Source organism: Phocoena phocoena, chromosome 1, assembly GCF_963924675.1.
Source record: "Phocoena phocoena chromosome 1, mPhoPho1.1, whole genome shotgun sequence".
In the NCBI taxonomy this organism is placed as follows: Eukaryota; Metazoa; Chordata; class Mammalia; order Artiodactyla; family Phocoenidae; genus Phocoena; species Phocoena phocoena.
The window spans coordinates 177,274,367-177,293,223 of NC_089219.1; the positions used below are offsets into that span (position 1 = coordinate 177,274,367).

General features: G+C 36.1%; 1 pseudogene; it reads left to right on the plus strand.

Moving 5' to 3' along the window:
* Positions 1–629: 629 nt before the first annotated feature.
* The window catches only part of LOC136118665 (BCL2/adenovirus E1B 19 kDa protein-interacting protein 3-like), a 64,051-nt pseudogene continuing 45,823 nt past the window's right edge, over positions 630–18,857 (plus strand).

The window sequence follows — 18,857 nt, forward strand, 5'->3', positions numbered from 1 at the left end:
TCTACTGTAGCAATCCCTATTCTTATTCGTGCTACCACATGCATGACAAATTCCTCTGTCATATTCATTCATAAACATTTGTTAAATTATCTGATTCCTATTAAAGAAGCCAAATTGTAATTAACCTCTATGTTTAACGAGCTTTCACATATTTTTTCAAACCCATGCACTCATGAAATTTTGAATAATTTCCTATTTGAAATATCCTCTATAAAATCGTTTTTTGAAACAAGCTACATGTTTAGAACACTCAATACTTTATATGAGAAAATCATGGAATTTATTTCTGGTGATTTGCTATTAATGATGTATACTTTCACCTAACTGAGAAATCTGCCGAAAATAATATAAATTTTATTGTAGTGAAAATAGAAGGTTGAAAACAAATGAGAACTCCTGAGTCAATATGATGAACTATATACTTTCTTTTCAGTAGGTTATAATTCTCCATTCAAATCAGAAGTGTAAGATGAAATAACTTTCAAATTCTTTTGCATCATTAATTCCACAAAGATGAGTTTTCAGGATAAAGAATATAAGTGATTTGTGGTTTTAAGTTTAGTGTGAAAGAAGAAGTGTCTGTTTATCTAGTGGACAGATTTTGAAGGCAGCAGAGAGAGGATACAGTCATGTGGTCACTGGAACTGGCGACTATTGTGAAGAAGAGACCACATGGGCCACTTGAGATCATGGCATTCAGCCGACAGGTAATGTCTAATTTCTCACCCATTGGTTGGGAAGTGCTGAACTTCATTCCAAGAACACATTCCTTTAACTTCTCTGAGACCCTCTGAAAATTAGCTTGGAAGCTGATCGAACCCTTATCTAAAAAGTAGAAAATGAGTAAAAACTGTCAGTTACAAGGAAGTCAAGTGGAATTATGGGTATAAACTTTCTCTTAAGTATTGCTGAATCAATAAAGTCAGTATCTACTCTGGAAGTACACAGTGATTATGAGGATTTTGTCCTACCCTACTGTAGATAGTGTCATCCAAACCTGGAATCAAAAACTAAAATAAAAAAATGTCAGATGTTATTTAACCTAGCCAGGCACAGAGGGTGCCTAATCTCCTCATCAGGACTGGATTCAGAGTGTGGACGTGGTCAGTGATAAAGGTGCTAATGCCAAATGATCAGAGGAGAAAGCCAGGCTAGAATTTGTTCAGATGACCAGGCAACCAGACAGTGGTAGGGAAGGGGGTGTCTGACAAGTCCTTTAGATCAAAACAGTACCTGGAGCTGAACATGGCAATCAATCTGGGGTAAAAACGAGATGCTGATAAAACACTAGCTGGGCATGATCAGAAACAACACTAGCCAAAACTCAACTCCTTGAGAGCAGGGCCCAATCCTGTTTCATCTTTACGGCCCCCATGCATTATAAATTGCCAATGTGCCTGTGAATGAGTTTTTAAAAAACTGTTATCTCAGGGGAAAGATGGACATAAGGAGTATTTGGGCTGGGCTTTCATTGGCCATCTCACTCTGATGGTAAGTCCATTTTGATCTTCAAAAGAACTCTCCTGATAGCCGAATTCTGGTTTCAATGAAGTAAAATCTGTATTTTAGATTCTCAGAAACCCAGTATTGGGCTTCCCTGGTGGCGCGGTGGTTGAGAGTCTGCCTGCTCATGCAGGGAACACGGGTTTGTGCCCTGGTCTGGGAGGATCCCACGTGCCGCGGAGCGGCTAGGCCCGTGAGCCATGGCCGCTGAGCCTGCGTGTCCAGAGCCTGTGGTCCGCAACGGGAGAGGCCACAACGGTGAGAGGCCCGCGTAACGCAAAAAAAAAAAAAAAAAGAAACCCAGTATTTCCTTATCATGCAAAAATATATTTATCAAGAGTCAGAAGAAATGTTCATCTTTCAAGGAAAATTAAATTATGCCACGTAATTCTTTAAAGAGGAGACAAGGCCTGGGTAGTAATTACACAACAAATTTACAGAAAGCACACAGAAAGCATGTTTCCACAACCACTGGCTTTCTGTCTCTCTCTCCCCCTCTCAGTTTGTGCCTATGTATGAATGTGTTTGCTTTTTGCTGTTGTTGTACAAAGGGTAGGATGAGAAGATAAAGTAAACTACTAACTCAAGTAAAAAAAAAAAAATGATGTGTTTGTTCAGAAGAACAAGTTTGGATTATTGTCTGGAGGTTAATTTTCTTAAGAGAATCTACAAATAAATTACACTAACAGGGAGTTCGTCAAATGCATTTTTGTTGGTTTTTTTTGGCTAGGATTCCTGAAGGATATATCAGGTAGAGAACAAGTAAGGGAGATGAACTTTTAAAAATCTTCATGATACACACAAATTACCTGATTATATGTTTTCTGATGTAGCAGATTAAAGATAATACTAAATATACTTAGTAAAATTTAAACTCATTTATAGACTAAAAATTACATCTACAAAAGCAAGCAAAATCCTTTCTATAATAAAATGTGTTCTTTGAAGAGTGAATTATGGGCGTAAGATAGTAGCATATTACTATAAGATATAAGTTAAAAGGGAAAAGATATTAGTAAGTTGAATAAAGAATTATTAAATTTACATTGGAACCAACCATGCAGAAGACTGATATATAGTAGATGAATATCATCAAATTCATTATGAAGCCTACAGATAAATCAGTCTATCTGACAATTATTACAAGGATTATTCTTCTGTCCCATGTGAACACATGTCATAATATTATTTAGTATCATCCTTTAAAATTACAAACCCTTACCAAAAAATCTGCCATGTTAATCTAGTTTTCTAAGTGAACACTGTGCAGTAGTCAGAGAATATGTAATATTATGTATCACTTTCCAAAATCTTTTCAACCTAATGTCTAAGCCATATCTTCCTCAATTTTGATTAAAACTGAGAGAGCTTAAAGTTGCCTTTCATTTGTTCCTCACCTAGTTAAAATTGAGGAAAAAAATTAGCAGGTAAATTAAAGTTTATAAAAGTCACAAATAGTTGCTGAGGTATCACCTTTTATTAGGAGCAGTGAAATATGCATAGACATTTCTAAATCAGAGCTAACAAATTAAATTGCAAAGTTTAACTTAATATTGCCCAATTTTTGCACATTTACATGGAGAAACAGAATTCTCATCTTTTATTTGGAAATGTACAGTTTGGATAAGTGTAGACAAAACATCTGAATGAAAAGTAAAAAAGAGTATGTCCAATCATCCATTTATTCTAGTTACTCACATAAATCATAATATATCTGGAAGTTCAGATATTAACAAAAAAAGCCAAGATAGATATAAGAACAATCAAGATGTTTTATGCTAGCTGCATCAAACATTTGATTTTTAGATACCTAGATTTGTAAATTTCCAGGTGGAAGTTCTCAGTTTTATCCAAATACGTAGACATTAGTCAAAACTTATTAGTCCTAGGATTTCCCTGGTAGTCTAGTGGTTAAGACTCCACGCTCCCAATGCAGGGGGCCCGGGTTCGATCTCTGGTCAGAGAACTAGATCCCGCATGCCACAACTAACAGATCCCGTGTGTCATAACTAGGACCCAGCACAGACAAATACATAAATAAATATTAAAAACAAAAAAACGTATTAGTCCTGAAAAACAGATAGCAAGGTAATCTATAAAGTCAGAAAATTTTCCTCCTGTTAGTGAAAACTGCCTTACTATATAAAAGACACCTGTAATCCTTTATATCTTTCTTTTAAAAAACATTCTGAATTTTTCATTTGTTTGCTGTTCATTAAACAAATTCCCTTGGCTTCCATACTATCCTCTCGTTTCTCATCTACCATTTTCACTGTTTATTCTCAGGCATCTGCATTTCCTCTTTTTTCTCTGCTTGCGTAATTATTTTTTCAGCATTTTTCCCTTGGCCACAGTGATTTTTTTCTCACTCTATGTCATTCAATCGGTCGCTTTCAATAAATACGTACATTTTGAAAATTGGTTGGGGCATTATTGCTTGTCTCAATAATAGAAAGAAGCATGTTTAATGGGCAGGGACCAGTTACACCAAAGTCCTGCTGTCTATGGAGTATTCCTTGAAACAGGAAATGGCTCACAGCATGGAAGTAAACATGTTTAAATATTCTGCAGTGAGCATTTAACTCCAATTTACATAAAATCCAGCTAATGTTTAACCTAGGCTACAATTGTAATTTCTTTTGTTTGGAACTTTAACAATCACCTGAAATACCTAAAGTCTCTTTCCTTTTCCTTTTTTGCTCCCTGCAATGCAAGTCTGACACTAAATACACAGAGCTGGGTCAAACTTCACAAACTAAGAGCACAGTCCTCCATAAAACTGCCCTCACTTCAGACACAAGCCTGGAGCCTGCCCTTCTGACAAACGGGCATCAAACTTAGGGGTTCCACTACCCTGAGTTTCAATAATTCACTAGAAAGACTCACAGAACTCAGGAATGTGCTATACTTAAAATACAGTTTTTATTACATCAGAAAAGGAAACAAATCAGGACCAGACAAAGAAGAGATGCATAGGGCGAGGTCTGGGTGGGTCCCAAACGCTAATACATCACCATCCAGTTACACTGATGTGTAACAATACACACAGAGTGCTGTTAACTGGAAGCTCACCCAAGCCTCCCAGTCTAGAGTTTTATTGGGATTTCATTACACAGGCACACCTGATTGAATCATTGGCCTGTTAGTTAACTCTGTCTTCTGCCCCCTCCCTCCGAGAAGTCAGTCAGATATCAAGTGGCTCAAAAGCCTCTAATTAGGTTCGGTCTTTCTAATGTGGTCAGACCTTATCCTGAGCCAGTCTCATTAACATAAACTCAGGACTGGTGTGAGGGCACTACCAGGCAAAACAAAGGCACTCCAATCATTCTTGAAATTCCAAGAATTTTGAGACTCCCTCTCAGAAACCAGGGGCAAAGGCCAGACAATTCTTTATTACACAACACTCCCTACTATCTTTCCTTATGTCAGACTCTCATCATCTTTCCAAAGTGTTGTTTTCATTTAAATTATGTTTCTACTTCCAACTTGGTTCTGCTTCAGATCTGTGCTCTGCAATCCTGCCAAAGTAATCTAGCCAAAATGCAATCTGCATGATGTCAGTCCTGTTTAAAGTCCTTTAACAGTGCCCTGAATTTAACAAAGACATCTAGGTTCCTTAGTGCAGCATACAGCACTTTCTGAGAGCTGCCTCGTTCTCTAGTCTTACACATATCTCAAGTTACTTATTTTTCCATTTAAAAACCTCATCTAATCGTATATCCTACTAAAGTAACTGATATTATAAAGTAACTGATCTTGGGTGCCGTTGTTCATTCTATTTTCATTTTTAAAAGACCTTTCCCTCCCTTTTGCAAAATGCACTGTAAGACTCACATTAGGTGAAATTAAATCTTTCTTGTTCTATCCATGTTGGGTGAGCTTCCATTTTTTTGCATTCTCCTGGCACTCTGTACATTTTTTTTGAAAATCATTAATTTTCTTGTAAAAATTATTTATGCAAATGTCTACACTGAAAAACTGCCCTTGTGGGTTTGTTAAGAGGAACCCATATATTCAGGTGGCCATTATGGCTTCCAGCTTACATCATAGGTGGTCATGCCATGTGATTAAGCTCTGACTTCCAAGAAGTGTCCTCAGCACTGATCCTGTCCTCTACCTACTTTTCGCTTGCTAAAGTGAGAATATGCAGACTGGAACCAAATGGTACCATAAAGTGGAAGCCATGTGTAGAGAAAGGTGACATGACCAACAGAAGGAATTATGTTCTGGATAATTACTGTATTTATCATCTTTGGACTACCTTGATATATTTTTTCCCATAAATGGGAGATAAATGTCTATCTTTTTAAACAGCTATTATTTTGGTCACTCTAGCCAAATTCAATATTGATTGCTATTCTTCTCACAAAGTATAAGCTCTTACTATCTTCTCAATTACCAGGAACAAGAACAGCAGCTAGAATAGTATGTACTCAGTAATTGTTCACTGAATTGAAATAAAACATAGATGTAAAAGCAATTGATTTCTATTCATAAGGAGATAATGAAGCATTTGTCCAATAATTTATAATAGACTAAGTCCACTGAAATAGGTGTTTGGATAATGACAATTTTAGGTTTCAAATATGTAAAATAAGTGCATGAAATTGGCCAAATGAGTGAATATCTGTTAGATAAAAATTACACATTTTAGAAAGCTGACCAAGATACCCTAATGGCAAAATATATTATAAAAATAATAACATACTTATATATTTAAATATAAGTGGCTTATTTACTTTAGTATTGGAAAGCTTAAGGTAAAAACAATATTAATCAATATTCAAATTAATGGAAATATATTTTGGTTTATTTATTTTGTTTGCACTCAATGGGGTATGTCTTTGTCAATGTCAAATCCAATGTTTACCTCTTTTGGCTTCTGTTCTATCACTTCCTCCTGGTTTTCCTCTACTTTGCAGACTCTCTTCTCAGGCTTGTCTGCTGGTCATTCTGTTTTCTGCTCAGACTCCAAATGCTGGCGTCCCCTAGGTCCTCTCTATAACCCCCCACACTCCCGGGAATCTCACATGGGCCCACAGCTTTAGCTACCATCTATCTATAAATCTACATCTATCAAATCAATGTCTCCACCCTGGACCTCTCCCTGAAATTCCAGATTTGTCTATCCAAATTTCTTCTTCAATACCCAGAGTCATCTCAGACTTACCATGTTCAAAACAGAATTATTGAACTCCCACATAAGCTACCTTCCACAAACAAACCTGCTTTTATACTCATCTGTTTCTTTTCAGTATACATCCATTCAGTAGCTCATACCAAAAACTAGATCATGTTCCTGATGTGCTTTATTCATCATATCCATTTATACTTCATGTGAAATTTAACTCTAAAAAATATCTACATCTCTTGAATACACCCAGTTCTTTCCAACTAATCTACAATTATCCTAAATCAAACCAACCTCTCACTCACCTGGCCCATTACTACAGGCTCTTATGCGACCTCATCTTTTATTTTGTTCTAGGGCTCCTGGTCCTCCTTACAAACCATTCTCCATATATCAGCCAACATTATGGTTCTTAAGTGTATAAAAGAACATGCCATTTCTCTACTTAAAATCAGACATTTAATAAATGTTGCAAAAGAATAAATCTGGGTGGGAAAATTCTAAGTGAATATAACTTAAGTGCAGAAGGTTTGGACTGGGTCAGATTTGAGCAAAATGATATTTTGGTATCACACAACTGCTCATTTCATGACATACAACCATAAAAAAAGCATTTATCTCTTTGAAATTGTGATCCTTATTGGGTATACATGATAGATATTCAAGAGATGATGTTGAATAAATGCACCAACATCACACTTACCAGAGCAAGAAGCCATTCATAGATCTCAAAGTGTAAAAGATTAAGCTGGCTATAAAAATCAATTATATTATAATGTCTCTTTCTTAATAATGTGGAACACAGTCTTATAAATAGAGTGATTATTCTATTCTTGATAAAAGGAAGATGAAAATTATAATACAGTTGAATTAAAAAACATTAAAAATTCCTTATATATCGTTAATACATATTTATAAAATATTATTTCAATACCAGCAGTAAAGTCTTATATCTTTTAAATCAGTGGAGTAAAGTTGGTGAATTGTGGTACATTATCACACACAAAAACAATCCATCAAATATAGGTTGTATCAACAGGACAATAATACTTTGATCATATGCTTACAATGCATGAAACTGGTGACTTGGTTTCTCATTTATTGCTTCCTTATTAGTTTAACCTGTTTCTCATTCAAATCTAGTAATAAAAATTATTCTACTTGGATTTTTTCTAATGAAAAATTGTAATAAATAAAAAGAATTTCTTAAATACAGAATAGAAATTTTACTTTCATTTTGTTTCATGTCAGAAATTGACTTCTCTAGAGGCAGTTATGTTTCTTCTTCCCAAATTATCAGGTTATCCCCTGAATAATCAAAGAATCTCAATAAACAAAGTTATCTAGCCCTCTATTTCTAGGTCAACTTCTTATTATTGAAAATTCTTTTTGTTCCCCATTATATTAGTTTCCATTTGCTAATGGAAATTTGTGTTGTTCTAAGCCATTAAGTCTGTGATACAATTGTATCACAGACTTAATGGCTTAGAACAACACAAATTTCTCATCTTGCCATTCTAGAGCTCAGAAGATTAACTCTTATTGAGCTAAAAACAAGGTGTCAGCAGGGCAGCATTCCTTCTGGAAACACTAGCAAACAGTCTGTTTCCTTGCCTCTTCCTGCTCCAAGGACACCTGCTTCCCTTGGCTTATGTCCTCTTTCTTCCATCATCACAGCCAGTGCCATCCAGCCAAATGTTTCTCATGCTGCCACCTCCCTGTTCTCTCTTATGTCTCCCTCTTTCACTTTTAAGGTCCTTTGTGATTATACTGAGCCTGCCTAGTCCGTTTGGGCTACTATAACAAAATGCCACAGACTGGGTAGCTTATAAACAACAGTAATTTATTTCTCACAGTTCTGGATGCTGCGAAGTCCAAGATCAAAGCCCTGGCAGTTTGCAATCTTTCACCGTAGCTTCACTTGGCAGAAGAGGCAAGGGAGTTCTCTTGGCCTCTTTGATAAGGGCACCAATCTCAATTATGAGGGCTCTGCCCTCATGCCTTAATCACCTCCCAAAGGCCCCCCTTCAACACCATCACAATGAGCATTAGGATTCAACATATGAATTTGGGGGTGAGAGGCACATACATTCAGTCCATAGCAGGGCCCAACAGGATAATTCAAGATTACCTCCCTAACTTAAGTTCAGCTGAGTAGCAACCCGAATTCCACCTGCTACCTTAATTATCCTTTGCCATATAACCTAACATATTCACAGGTTCCTAGAATAGGAACTTGGACATCTTTGAGGAGCTGTTATTCTACCTACCAAAATCACCAACCAGTATACAACTACCACTGGGTTGTCAGGGGATAGAGAGAGATATTTTAGAACTTAATTAACCTTAAAAAGTATAAATGCCATGTTGAAAATTAACTTTCCCTCTCCCAGATTAAACACATTTTTATTCATCTAACCATTCACTCATCAAAACATCTATTAGGTGCCCACTGTACCCACAACACAGGATTACTTACAAAACAAGACAGACAAACCCCTTACTTTGATGAAGTTTATAATTCTTTAGGGGAAAAGGTATACTGGAATTGGTATGAATGCTACAAAGAGTTATACTCAACATTATGGGATTTACTAGGGGTCCCTACACAGTTAGCAGTGGTTGGTTCATTAAAAGAGGTGGAAAATTATTTCAGCTAAAAGAATCATCTCCCACTGGTGAAATATTAGACACAGGCTAATGGAGATATTATCTGGAGCCTTCTAGGACAGTCCAAATCACATCATGTGAAAACTCAGTCTGGTTTTAGCACTCTTTGAGGTAAAACTCAGTTTCTTGAAAAATAACTGGAATGTTTGCTTTACCATAGCAGGTAAACATTCAGATTGTTAACACTAGTGATCAGGTTGTTATAGGACACATCAAAGACATGAAGAAAAGAGTAATGATGGTTTTTACGACAATAACGAAGCAGTATAGTGTATAGCCAATCTAGAGAGAACATTAAGCTCTGTGGGAGCAGTGCTAGAGTATGAAGCCATTTTCTTGTTACTATGGAAACAGCAAAATGTCAACTATTTTTAGAGCTTTGTTCCAAGATTCAACCAGCCATGCTAGTTATCAGTATGTTTAAAGATGCAGAAACATATGCCAAGTAATACAGCTAGAAATTTAAGTTTGTAAGGTAATTTATTTCTTCTAGAGCATTTTAATAATATGCATGGGCCCTACATTTAATCCTATTTATGCAATTAAATATCCACACTTTATAAGAAATTATATAAACAAGTATTATTTTATATACACATAGTTAATAAAATAAGTTACATCCACATATGGTTTTTCAAGGGTGAGTATAACATTATAGTGTTCATAACTATAAACACTATAATTAACTTGGTACACAGACACTCAATTAGTTGGCCTGTTATCACTTAGCTAATTTCTTTCACCTTCAATAAACAGCTACTGAAAGCGAGGCACCCCACTAGGTTCTGGAAATATAAGGATGACAAAAGTGCCATATTTTTCCCCAAGTACATATTTCCAAACATGAGCTTGACCTTAAGAAGCATGACATTATAAAACCTGACAAAAATTTTAGGACAAACAAATGTTAATTAAGGAGACTGTCTCCAAAAATAAAATGTCTCCAAGAAGCAAAAATGAAGAATGGATTCATGTTTACCTGTGCCATTTCCTTTGTGTTTGATGCTTAATGAAGCTCCTCTGGCAAACAGGAATCTAAAATCCATTTGTGCAGTATACTTCACATATTGGTATATAATGGAAAACTAGTAACTTTTATAATTTTATGGGCAAGATATAAACCATGCAATTAGCAAAAATGATGCAGATAATGAAACTTTGAATTACCAAAAGTACCGTTCACTCATTACTATGTATATATAGGATGTTTATGATTCACGACCTTCATCTCCTCTATGCACATTTTGGGGTTTTACAGACAAACGTAACTACTGACAGCGATCTGAGAAGAAAGTCATCTGGTAAATTATTCTTACACAGATTTACTTTCTTAGGTTATCACTGATGCCTCCTGAGTTCTGTAGTTAGAGACAACTAATTGAGAGTAACACAGTCAGAAGACATTTTGCAGAAAAAATACCCTCTCATTTGGAGTGATTTAGACACCATTGTTACCAATCCTGACTGACAAGTTAAAAGTCAAGTTATTAGGCAAATTTATCTAATTTAAGTAGATTAAATTCAGTACAGTTGACCCTTGAACGACTCGGGAGGGGGTGTTAATCCCCATATAATTTATGGGCATTTATAGGTCTTCCTTATCCAGGGTTCCTCTGCACCCGCAGATTCAACCAATCAAGGACTGTGTAGTACTGTAGTATTTATTACTGAAAAATATCTGTGTATAAGTGGACCTGGGATGTTCAAATCCACGTTGTTCAAGGGTCAACTGTATTTTGAAATCAGGATAACAAATTATTGTGCTGATTAGTTCATTAAAATTGGTGCCCTTTGGTTAAGAGGTGATAGGCAAGCCTTGATAGAGAAAAAGAAGAAAAAAGTGTGTGTGTGTGTGTGTGTAGGGGGGTGCTGAAATGAGCTAAAGTTGCTATCTCCCTGAAACTTTTAACATGAAAAAACATTTTACAGTATTTCAAAAATACTCATACAGATATCTACATATTTTAAAATGACATTTGCTGGTACTTTAATGAGAGACACATTACCCAACTGAAGTAAAAAGTTAATAGAATCATCCAGGTAATTGCACTTCAAATTATTTAGATACCCCTAGCAGAAAATAATGTCCTCCCTGAGAACTGCCCTCTGTGGAAGGCTATTGCCCCACCCCCAGTTATGCCCACTCATTGGGGCAACTTGCTTATAGTGATGCAGGACATACAAAGGTCTGGTCCTTATTAGTCTCTCAATCAATTTCCTACATATTTCCTATGGTACCTAAGATTAATTTACATGACCATCCAGGTTCAAAGCTCCCTGTGGGATCAACTGATGCCCTTTTAAAATGAATTGCTGTTCAGCTTCTCCCTCTGCTGAATCTTGGACCCTCACACCCCTACAGGGAATTTCTCCTAAAGCTCTCCCCAGTAAACCTTTTACACTCAAATCTCCATCACAAGAGTCTGTTTCCAGGGAACCCTAATAAATTCCTTAAAAGTATTTGGAGAACTAGAGATAGGCTATATAACAAAACAAGCAGAGGGTTGAAAAAAGTAGGTTTTCGGCCCCTATTTATTTATTTCCTTATTACTGATTAACACTTGTAGATCTCACATACTGCCTGTCTGCTTTATTTAAGGATTTTCCATGAAAACAAATATATTCTTTTGCATACTTGTTGCTACTAAATGGGGAATGTGTAGCCAACTTCACACTCCTTGGAGCATATTTTTCTGCATCGATTATCTATGTTAAGTGACACCATGGTAATGCCTTATTTGGTAATGTTTTATTTATTTATTTACTTATTTATTTATTTATTTTGTAATGTACAAAGTATACATAACCTAATTTGTGCATTACAGAGCCAAGAATGCCCCTCAGGAAGTAACTTACATTTTTCATTTAATAATCAAAAATCTGTTTACAAAATGAGTTAAAGATGTACACACTGGGACTTCCCTGGTGATGCAGTGGTTAAGAATCCGCCGCCAATGCAGGAGACACAAGTTCAAGCCCTGGTCCGGGAATATCCCACATGCCGTGGAGAAACTAAGTCTGTGCGCCACAACTACTGAGCCCATGTGCCTAGAGTCTGTGCTCTGCAACAAAGAGTAGCCCCCGCTCACCGCAACTAGAGGAAGGCTGCGTGCAGCAACAAAGACCCAATGCAGCCAAATAAATAAATAAATTTATTAATATATATATATCTAAACAGACACCTCACCAAAGAAGATATACAGATGCAAATAAGCATATAAAAAATGTACATACCATCCTTATTGTGTAATTGCTGTTATTTTCACTACAATAGACCATATGTTTCTGTATCCTCCTACACTTCCTCAGTGCCTAGCGCAAAGTACATTTACAATAAATGAATGAATTGATGAATAAAAGACGATTTTTACACTGAGCTACCATATTTATCAATAACCGGCAAACAAGTTAAGGTCAACTAACATTTATGTATTACCTTCTACATGCTAAGTCTTATGGTAGAAAGTGAAGCAGGTTATGTATAAGAAAGAATCTATTTGGAAGATCAGATTAAGCTGAGTTGAAACCTCAACTTGGCCATTTCTTGATGTGATTTTTGAAAGTTAATGAACCACTTCATTTACTTTCATCTTACTGTTTTTGGTTTTTTTTTTTTTTTTGGTCTTCTTTATTTCTTTCCTATTCTCCTCCCTTCCTTCACCCCCATTTCTTCTTTCCTTCCTTAACCAATATTAATTAGGGTCTATCCACTATATCAAGCACTATGTGGGTGTTAACAAATATGACTGTGCACAACACAAGTTTTTATTCTCAAATTTATCACCATTTGGAATAACAGACAACAACAAAAAAGGGGGTGTGACAGATTTTTAACTCAGTCTATAGAGTATCTGGGGAAGACTTACCAGGACAGACGTTTTCAAAGGTAAGTTCAAAAATGTGATTAAGGGGTTATTTTGGTAAGATGTGGAGACAGTGCCTGAAGAGGAGGGAGAGAACTCCAGGCAGACGTTATAAGTAAAAGATTGTGCAGAGGTGTGAAGGCAAGAGAACAGGGGAGTGTAATGGGAACTCAGTGTAGTTCAATTTTGTGAGAATTATTTATTATGAGTAAAAGAAATCCACTTAGGTCTAACAAAGAAAGAGGCATATGTGATAAGTATCCAGAGGTATCTAACAGAATCCAAGAGGGGGAAGGTAGCCAGGTCCTATGAGTGAATGGAATCTATCCTAGGCAAGCCATCATGAGCTGATTCTCTATGTCTTTGGACCACAATGGTGTTTTATCTCTGCTTCATTCAGCATCTCTGTTTCAGTCTTTCCTGTGGTTGCTCTTTTGCTCTTTTTTTCTTTTTTTTCCCACATGTAGTGGAAACATTGCTTTCCCAGCCCCACATCTATACCATTACTCATATTTCAGAGACTCAGCAGAGTTTGACAAGAGGCCCTTTTCCCCAAATCCAGGTTACTGCAAGTGGAAATTCCCAAGGGATCAGATGCCTATCCCAAATCCAACCCTACTCTAAGTGAGTTGGAAAGGGGTTATAGTTTGGACAATGTGGCCCGACCTGAGGGCTCGTTTCTAAGAAGTGGTTATTATAGAGCACAGAGAGAACAACAATTGGGTGGAGGAGGGAATGGGATTGAGCAGGGGAGAGAGAAAATATCCATTATCTTGTAAGTTATAGTGAGGACTTTGGACATTATGCTTGGGGTACGGAAAATAGAGATTTGAAAGTGACAGGATGAGATTGTCTTCTTTAGAAAATGTACCTTGTGTGTCCAGCACAGTGTAGGGAGACCTGTGTAGCCCAGGTGAAATACAACTCACTAGTGGCAGAAGTGTAATAGTTTATAGAGACTAGAAATGAAACCAGGTCACAATGAAAACTGCAAGGAGCCTAAAGGATTTACATTGTCCTCAGCATTACTATGAGAGTTTTTACTGCAGTGGATTCAGGATTTGGGGACCCAAAGCACTGACAGTTTGGGGATTCCCTTTAATAAAAAAAAATACATTATAAAAATAAAGAATAATTGCAGATACTTATTTCAATCAGAAAAGAGATAACAGTGAACTTAGATTTATGCCCAAATCAACTTCTCCTTAGCCACATTCCACAAATGCTTAAGACATTCCAGGGTCACCCAACAGGAGGGAAATTGTGGCAGAGGAGAAGCTGAAGTTGAAATATACCGTGGTCCTGACTGAATACAGTAAAAATATCTTACTTTGCAAAAATTTAACATACATAAGACCATATGAACACATTGCTGTCTCTTCTAAAGGCACTAAAGGGCGAAGGGTGTTAAAGCTTAAGCTTCATTAGTTTCACTGTACATCCACCTCCAGTTTCTAAATATGACAGGTCAAAATCTCCCAGGAAAGCTAAAAATTCTAGGGTCCTTACACAGCTAAAAACATGTATGTTTGAATCAATCTAATAAATCAGGAAGAGAGTAATGTTATTCCACAAGAGCCTGGATGTAGACTTAGAATTCATTTAAGGCTATGCTCAATGACTTACCACTGTTCTTCTTCTACATACAGTTAGTTAACAGAACAGCATTTTAAATGCCTATATGTCTAGTGGCCAATGCCCTGAAATTGAAAAATACACTGTATCATGGAGCTATCAGTTGTTTGAAAAACTTGAGGGTTCAGGTTTACTTAAAAAAATCTACTTAGTTCTAAGGCACTTCTAATTTTTTTTAATGTTTAATATCCTGAGTACACTTAGAGAAATATTCTCTTTCACTTGCTGTAGATGACTGAAAATGAGTGAGTCACTCTTCACTGCCTCTATTCATGCTCTCTGAAGGGGAAGCATCCACATTTAAGAATAATTATCCTAAGGCATTTGTTGTCCTTTGAAAAAGTGTTTTCTAAACAGACACACCAGGAATCCTTTTTTTACAAGAGAACTCAAAATAGACAACTTTTGAAAATGAGTTCAAAGTTTCTTTCCACTGAACGGATGAGAAGGTCTTTGGGGTCAAATGAGGAAAAAGAGTCAAATTTCTTGAACTTTAAAATATTAGGCTATAATAAACATTAGAACAAAAAATTTAAATTTAAAAAATAGATAGATTTTATATCATCCTTGACTTTTTATCCATCCGGATACCGGAAAGTTTCTGAGTAACATAACGTCATTACTTGGTATTTATAAAATATCTTCATGTAGAGCATATCTTTTTATTTTTTGTAATTTGGAGTGTTTGTTGCTTATGAAAAGTGTCAGACTGACATCCCTGGATACCAAAGTCCTCAATTTGTACCTCAGATAAGCCTTGGGGAAGCACAGTCTTCTCAATGATCCTAGACAACATAGTTACAACTGAGCAGTTTAAGCAATAACTGCATGGCTCAGGGTCTGGCCTCTTTGCTGAATCTGTCAGCCAATGCACCAATTAACTCAACTACAATTTTTATGATGTGTACCAATTTCACTGAAAAGTGAATACGTGGCTGTAGGTTTTACAGTTGCCTCAAGAAACAAAGAGCCTAAACTAATTGCAAAAGCTGTTACCACTGTCATTGAGCCACTGAGTTGAAAAGTTTACTGAGCAATCTTTTTTAGCTTCCTTTGTACCTAAAGTCATGATTTTACCTAAAGTAGACTATTTGCCTTGGAGCCAAACATAAAACAAGGAGAAATTCATTAAATAATGATACAAATGCAGACCTTAAGTGTTTTACTTAGATGCTCATAAATTCTATTGTAGCTATTGAACAATCTCATTCTTCTCATTTATAATGCTTGATAAATTTATTGCTAAAACTCTTTCTTAAGCAACATTGAGCCTTCATGAAAATGTTATTTCCAAAATGTATACACGTATTTTGTGTAAGATCTGTTTTTGTGACTTGCTAATGATTCCTGAAAAGACTGAATGCATGGGTGTCTGCCCTCTTTTGGTTATGAAAATCAGACAGTCTGGTGGATCTGTGAAACTAATATAAAACTGAGAAACCGCTAAGAAAACAGAAGAGTTAGTCTGAGGTGAATGTTGGGGTAGAAAAGAAGAGGGTCAGTAGATGGTTCTGAGTAGAAGAGTCTGGTTCCTGGTGCAGAGCTGAAGCTGGGAGAAAACCTGCATGTTCTTTTCTCACCTCCACACAGCCCTGGGTGTGCCACTATCCACCACACGGCTACTGGAGTCAGAAGAGCAACAGTCAGCTCACATCTGGCTGGGATCAAAGACCAAGCTGTCTAGAATGAGAACTGACAAAATATACCTAGAAAGACGAAACGACACTTTTCCTACCCCACTCCCTCACAGACTGGGCTAGAATTAGAGACTTCTGGAAAAGAACAACACCCAAGCATGAAGCCTAGAGAATGTTTTAAAGGGCAAGGTCACCTGCAAGGTCATGTTCAATAGGTGGTAGAGGTCTCTTTGCCCTGAAGCATATTCTCCAAACTCTTCCCTTGAACGCCAGGAACAGAAGCTAAACCCAGACTTCAGCCTCTCTCTCCTCCACAGCTATCTAAGATAGCTGAAATGGAGCTTATGGCCAGGAATAACAAGAAATTCAATGAACAGAAATGCATATAAAACTACAAACTGAATAGTTTATACCACATGAAACAGAATTAGTGTAACTGAGACACAAAAAATATAATAAATAGGTCTAAAATACCCTAAAAACATTAAAGGCAAAGAATGGGAACAGTAAGCAGAAACAGCGACATCTGTGGAATAGATGATACTTGAATTTTAAAAATTAGTAGCTTGGAAAAAGAGCAGAATATATATAGCAGAAAATCATCTTAAGAAACTCCTCAAAAGAAAATAAAATGGATAAAAGTAACTGGCAATGCAAAAGAAAAATTAAGACATGGGGAACTTAGTAGTAGGTTTATCAGTACCTTTATACCTGAAGTTCCAGACACAAAAAAGTAGAGAGGGGGGAAAAAAGCATTGAAAAAATAATGACCAAGAAAATGGCCCAACTACAACATAATCTCAAAACCACTTTAAAATTTTAAAAAATTAAACAATTATATATAAAAAAGCTTCCTAAAAAGACTATGCATTCTATAAACAAAAAACAAACCAAAAAACCCACTAGAATTAAATTGACACTGAACATTCGAATACTGGATGAAAGAAGAATCTTTTTAAAGTGTTAATAGCGAAGTTCAAACTTGGTACAATTTTATACTCAGCCCAAATTGTCATTTACATGGAAGAGCGAAACGGCATGTTCTCCAGGGATGCACTGTCTGTAGAACTTTTCGCTTAATAATCATACGTGGATACTGACGACCACCTTGGAATGTGCAATCCTATAACTTCCATTCCACTGAAAGACCATCTTCAAATTTATTCTCAGAAGAACAACTCAAGCAAGAAAATAAATCAAGGGGGATTCTATGAGATATATTACAATATTAAATATTAAAGTAATACTTATTAATTTTTAAAGTAAAGTAATATTTATCAAATATTAAAGTAAATTTAATATTTACTTTAATACTTTAGTATTTAGTTTAATGAGGTTTACTGTCATATAGAAAAATAAAACAAAGCCCAACAAACAAAATAAACATCTATTACAATCAGAACTAAACTGCAAATAATATCAACACAACTGGGTGAAAACAGAAGAGAATGATGTATAAGGAGAAAAGAGCATTATATTCAGGGAAAAGATACGGGTATTTATGAGCTTATTAAATTGAAAAAGAAAAAGACAAAATATGTCTGCATATAAGTGTAAAATGTGTAACTTTTAAAAAAGCATAAAATGTTAATACAGCTACTGGAAGAGAAAAGAAAAAATGTGATAAATAGAAAATGTAATTTGCAAAAATAAGTCCTAATATAATAATAGTTTCAATATAGTTGAGTTAAACTCATGAATCAAAAAGACAGACGCTCACATTATAAAAAGCCATCCAGCAATGCTTTATTTTGGAAGAGATAAATTAAGAGAACATATGAGCATTAAAAATAAGAAATAAAGGGCTTCCCTGGTGGCACAGTGGTTGAGAGTCCGCCTGCCGATGCAGGGGACACGGGTTCGTGCCCCGGTCCGGGAAGATCCCACATGCCGTGGAGCAGCTAGGCCCGTGAGCCATGGCCACTGAGCCTGCATGTCTGGAGCCTGTGCTCCGCAATGGGAGAGGCCACAACGGTGAGAGGCGCGAGTACCGCAAAAAAAAAAAAAAAAAAAGAAATAAAAAAGAAATAAAAATACAAAAAATGAAAGCTTCAGAGAGAAGGGAAATTAAACAGTATGTGTAAAACAAAGAAAAAGAGAGATGGGGACTTCCCTGGTAGTACAGCAGTTAAGACTCTGAGCTTCCACTGCAGGTGGCATGGGTTCTAACCCTGGTCCAGGAACTAATATCCCACATGCTGTGCAGTGCGGCCAAAAAGTAAGGAAAAAAAAAAGAGAGATTGCATCAAATAGGTAAAAGAAACAATAAATAAATAGATATAATAAACATATTAAAGAAATATAAAACAGTGGAACTATAAGAAAAATCGATGTCAGTAAATCGTACTCTAACATACTCATATTCATTTGAGAAACGTATCAAACTGGCAGAAAAAATAACTGTGGGTAGAGAAAATT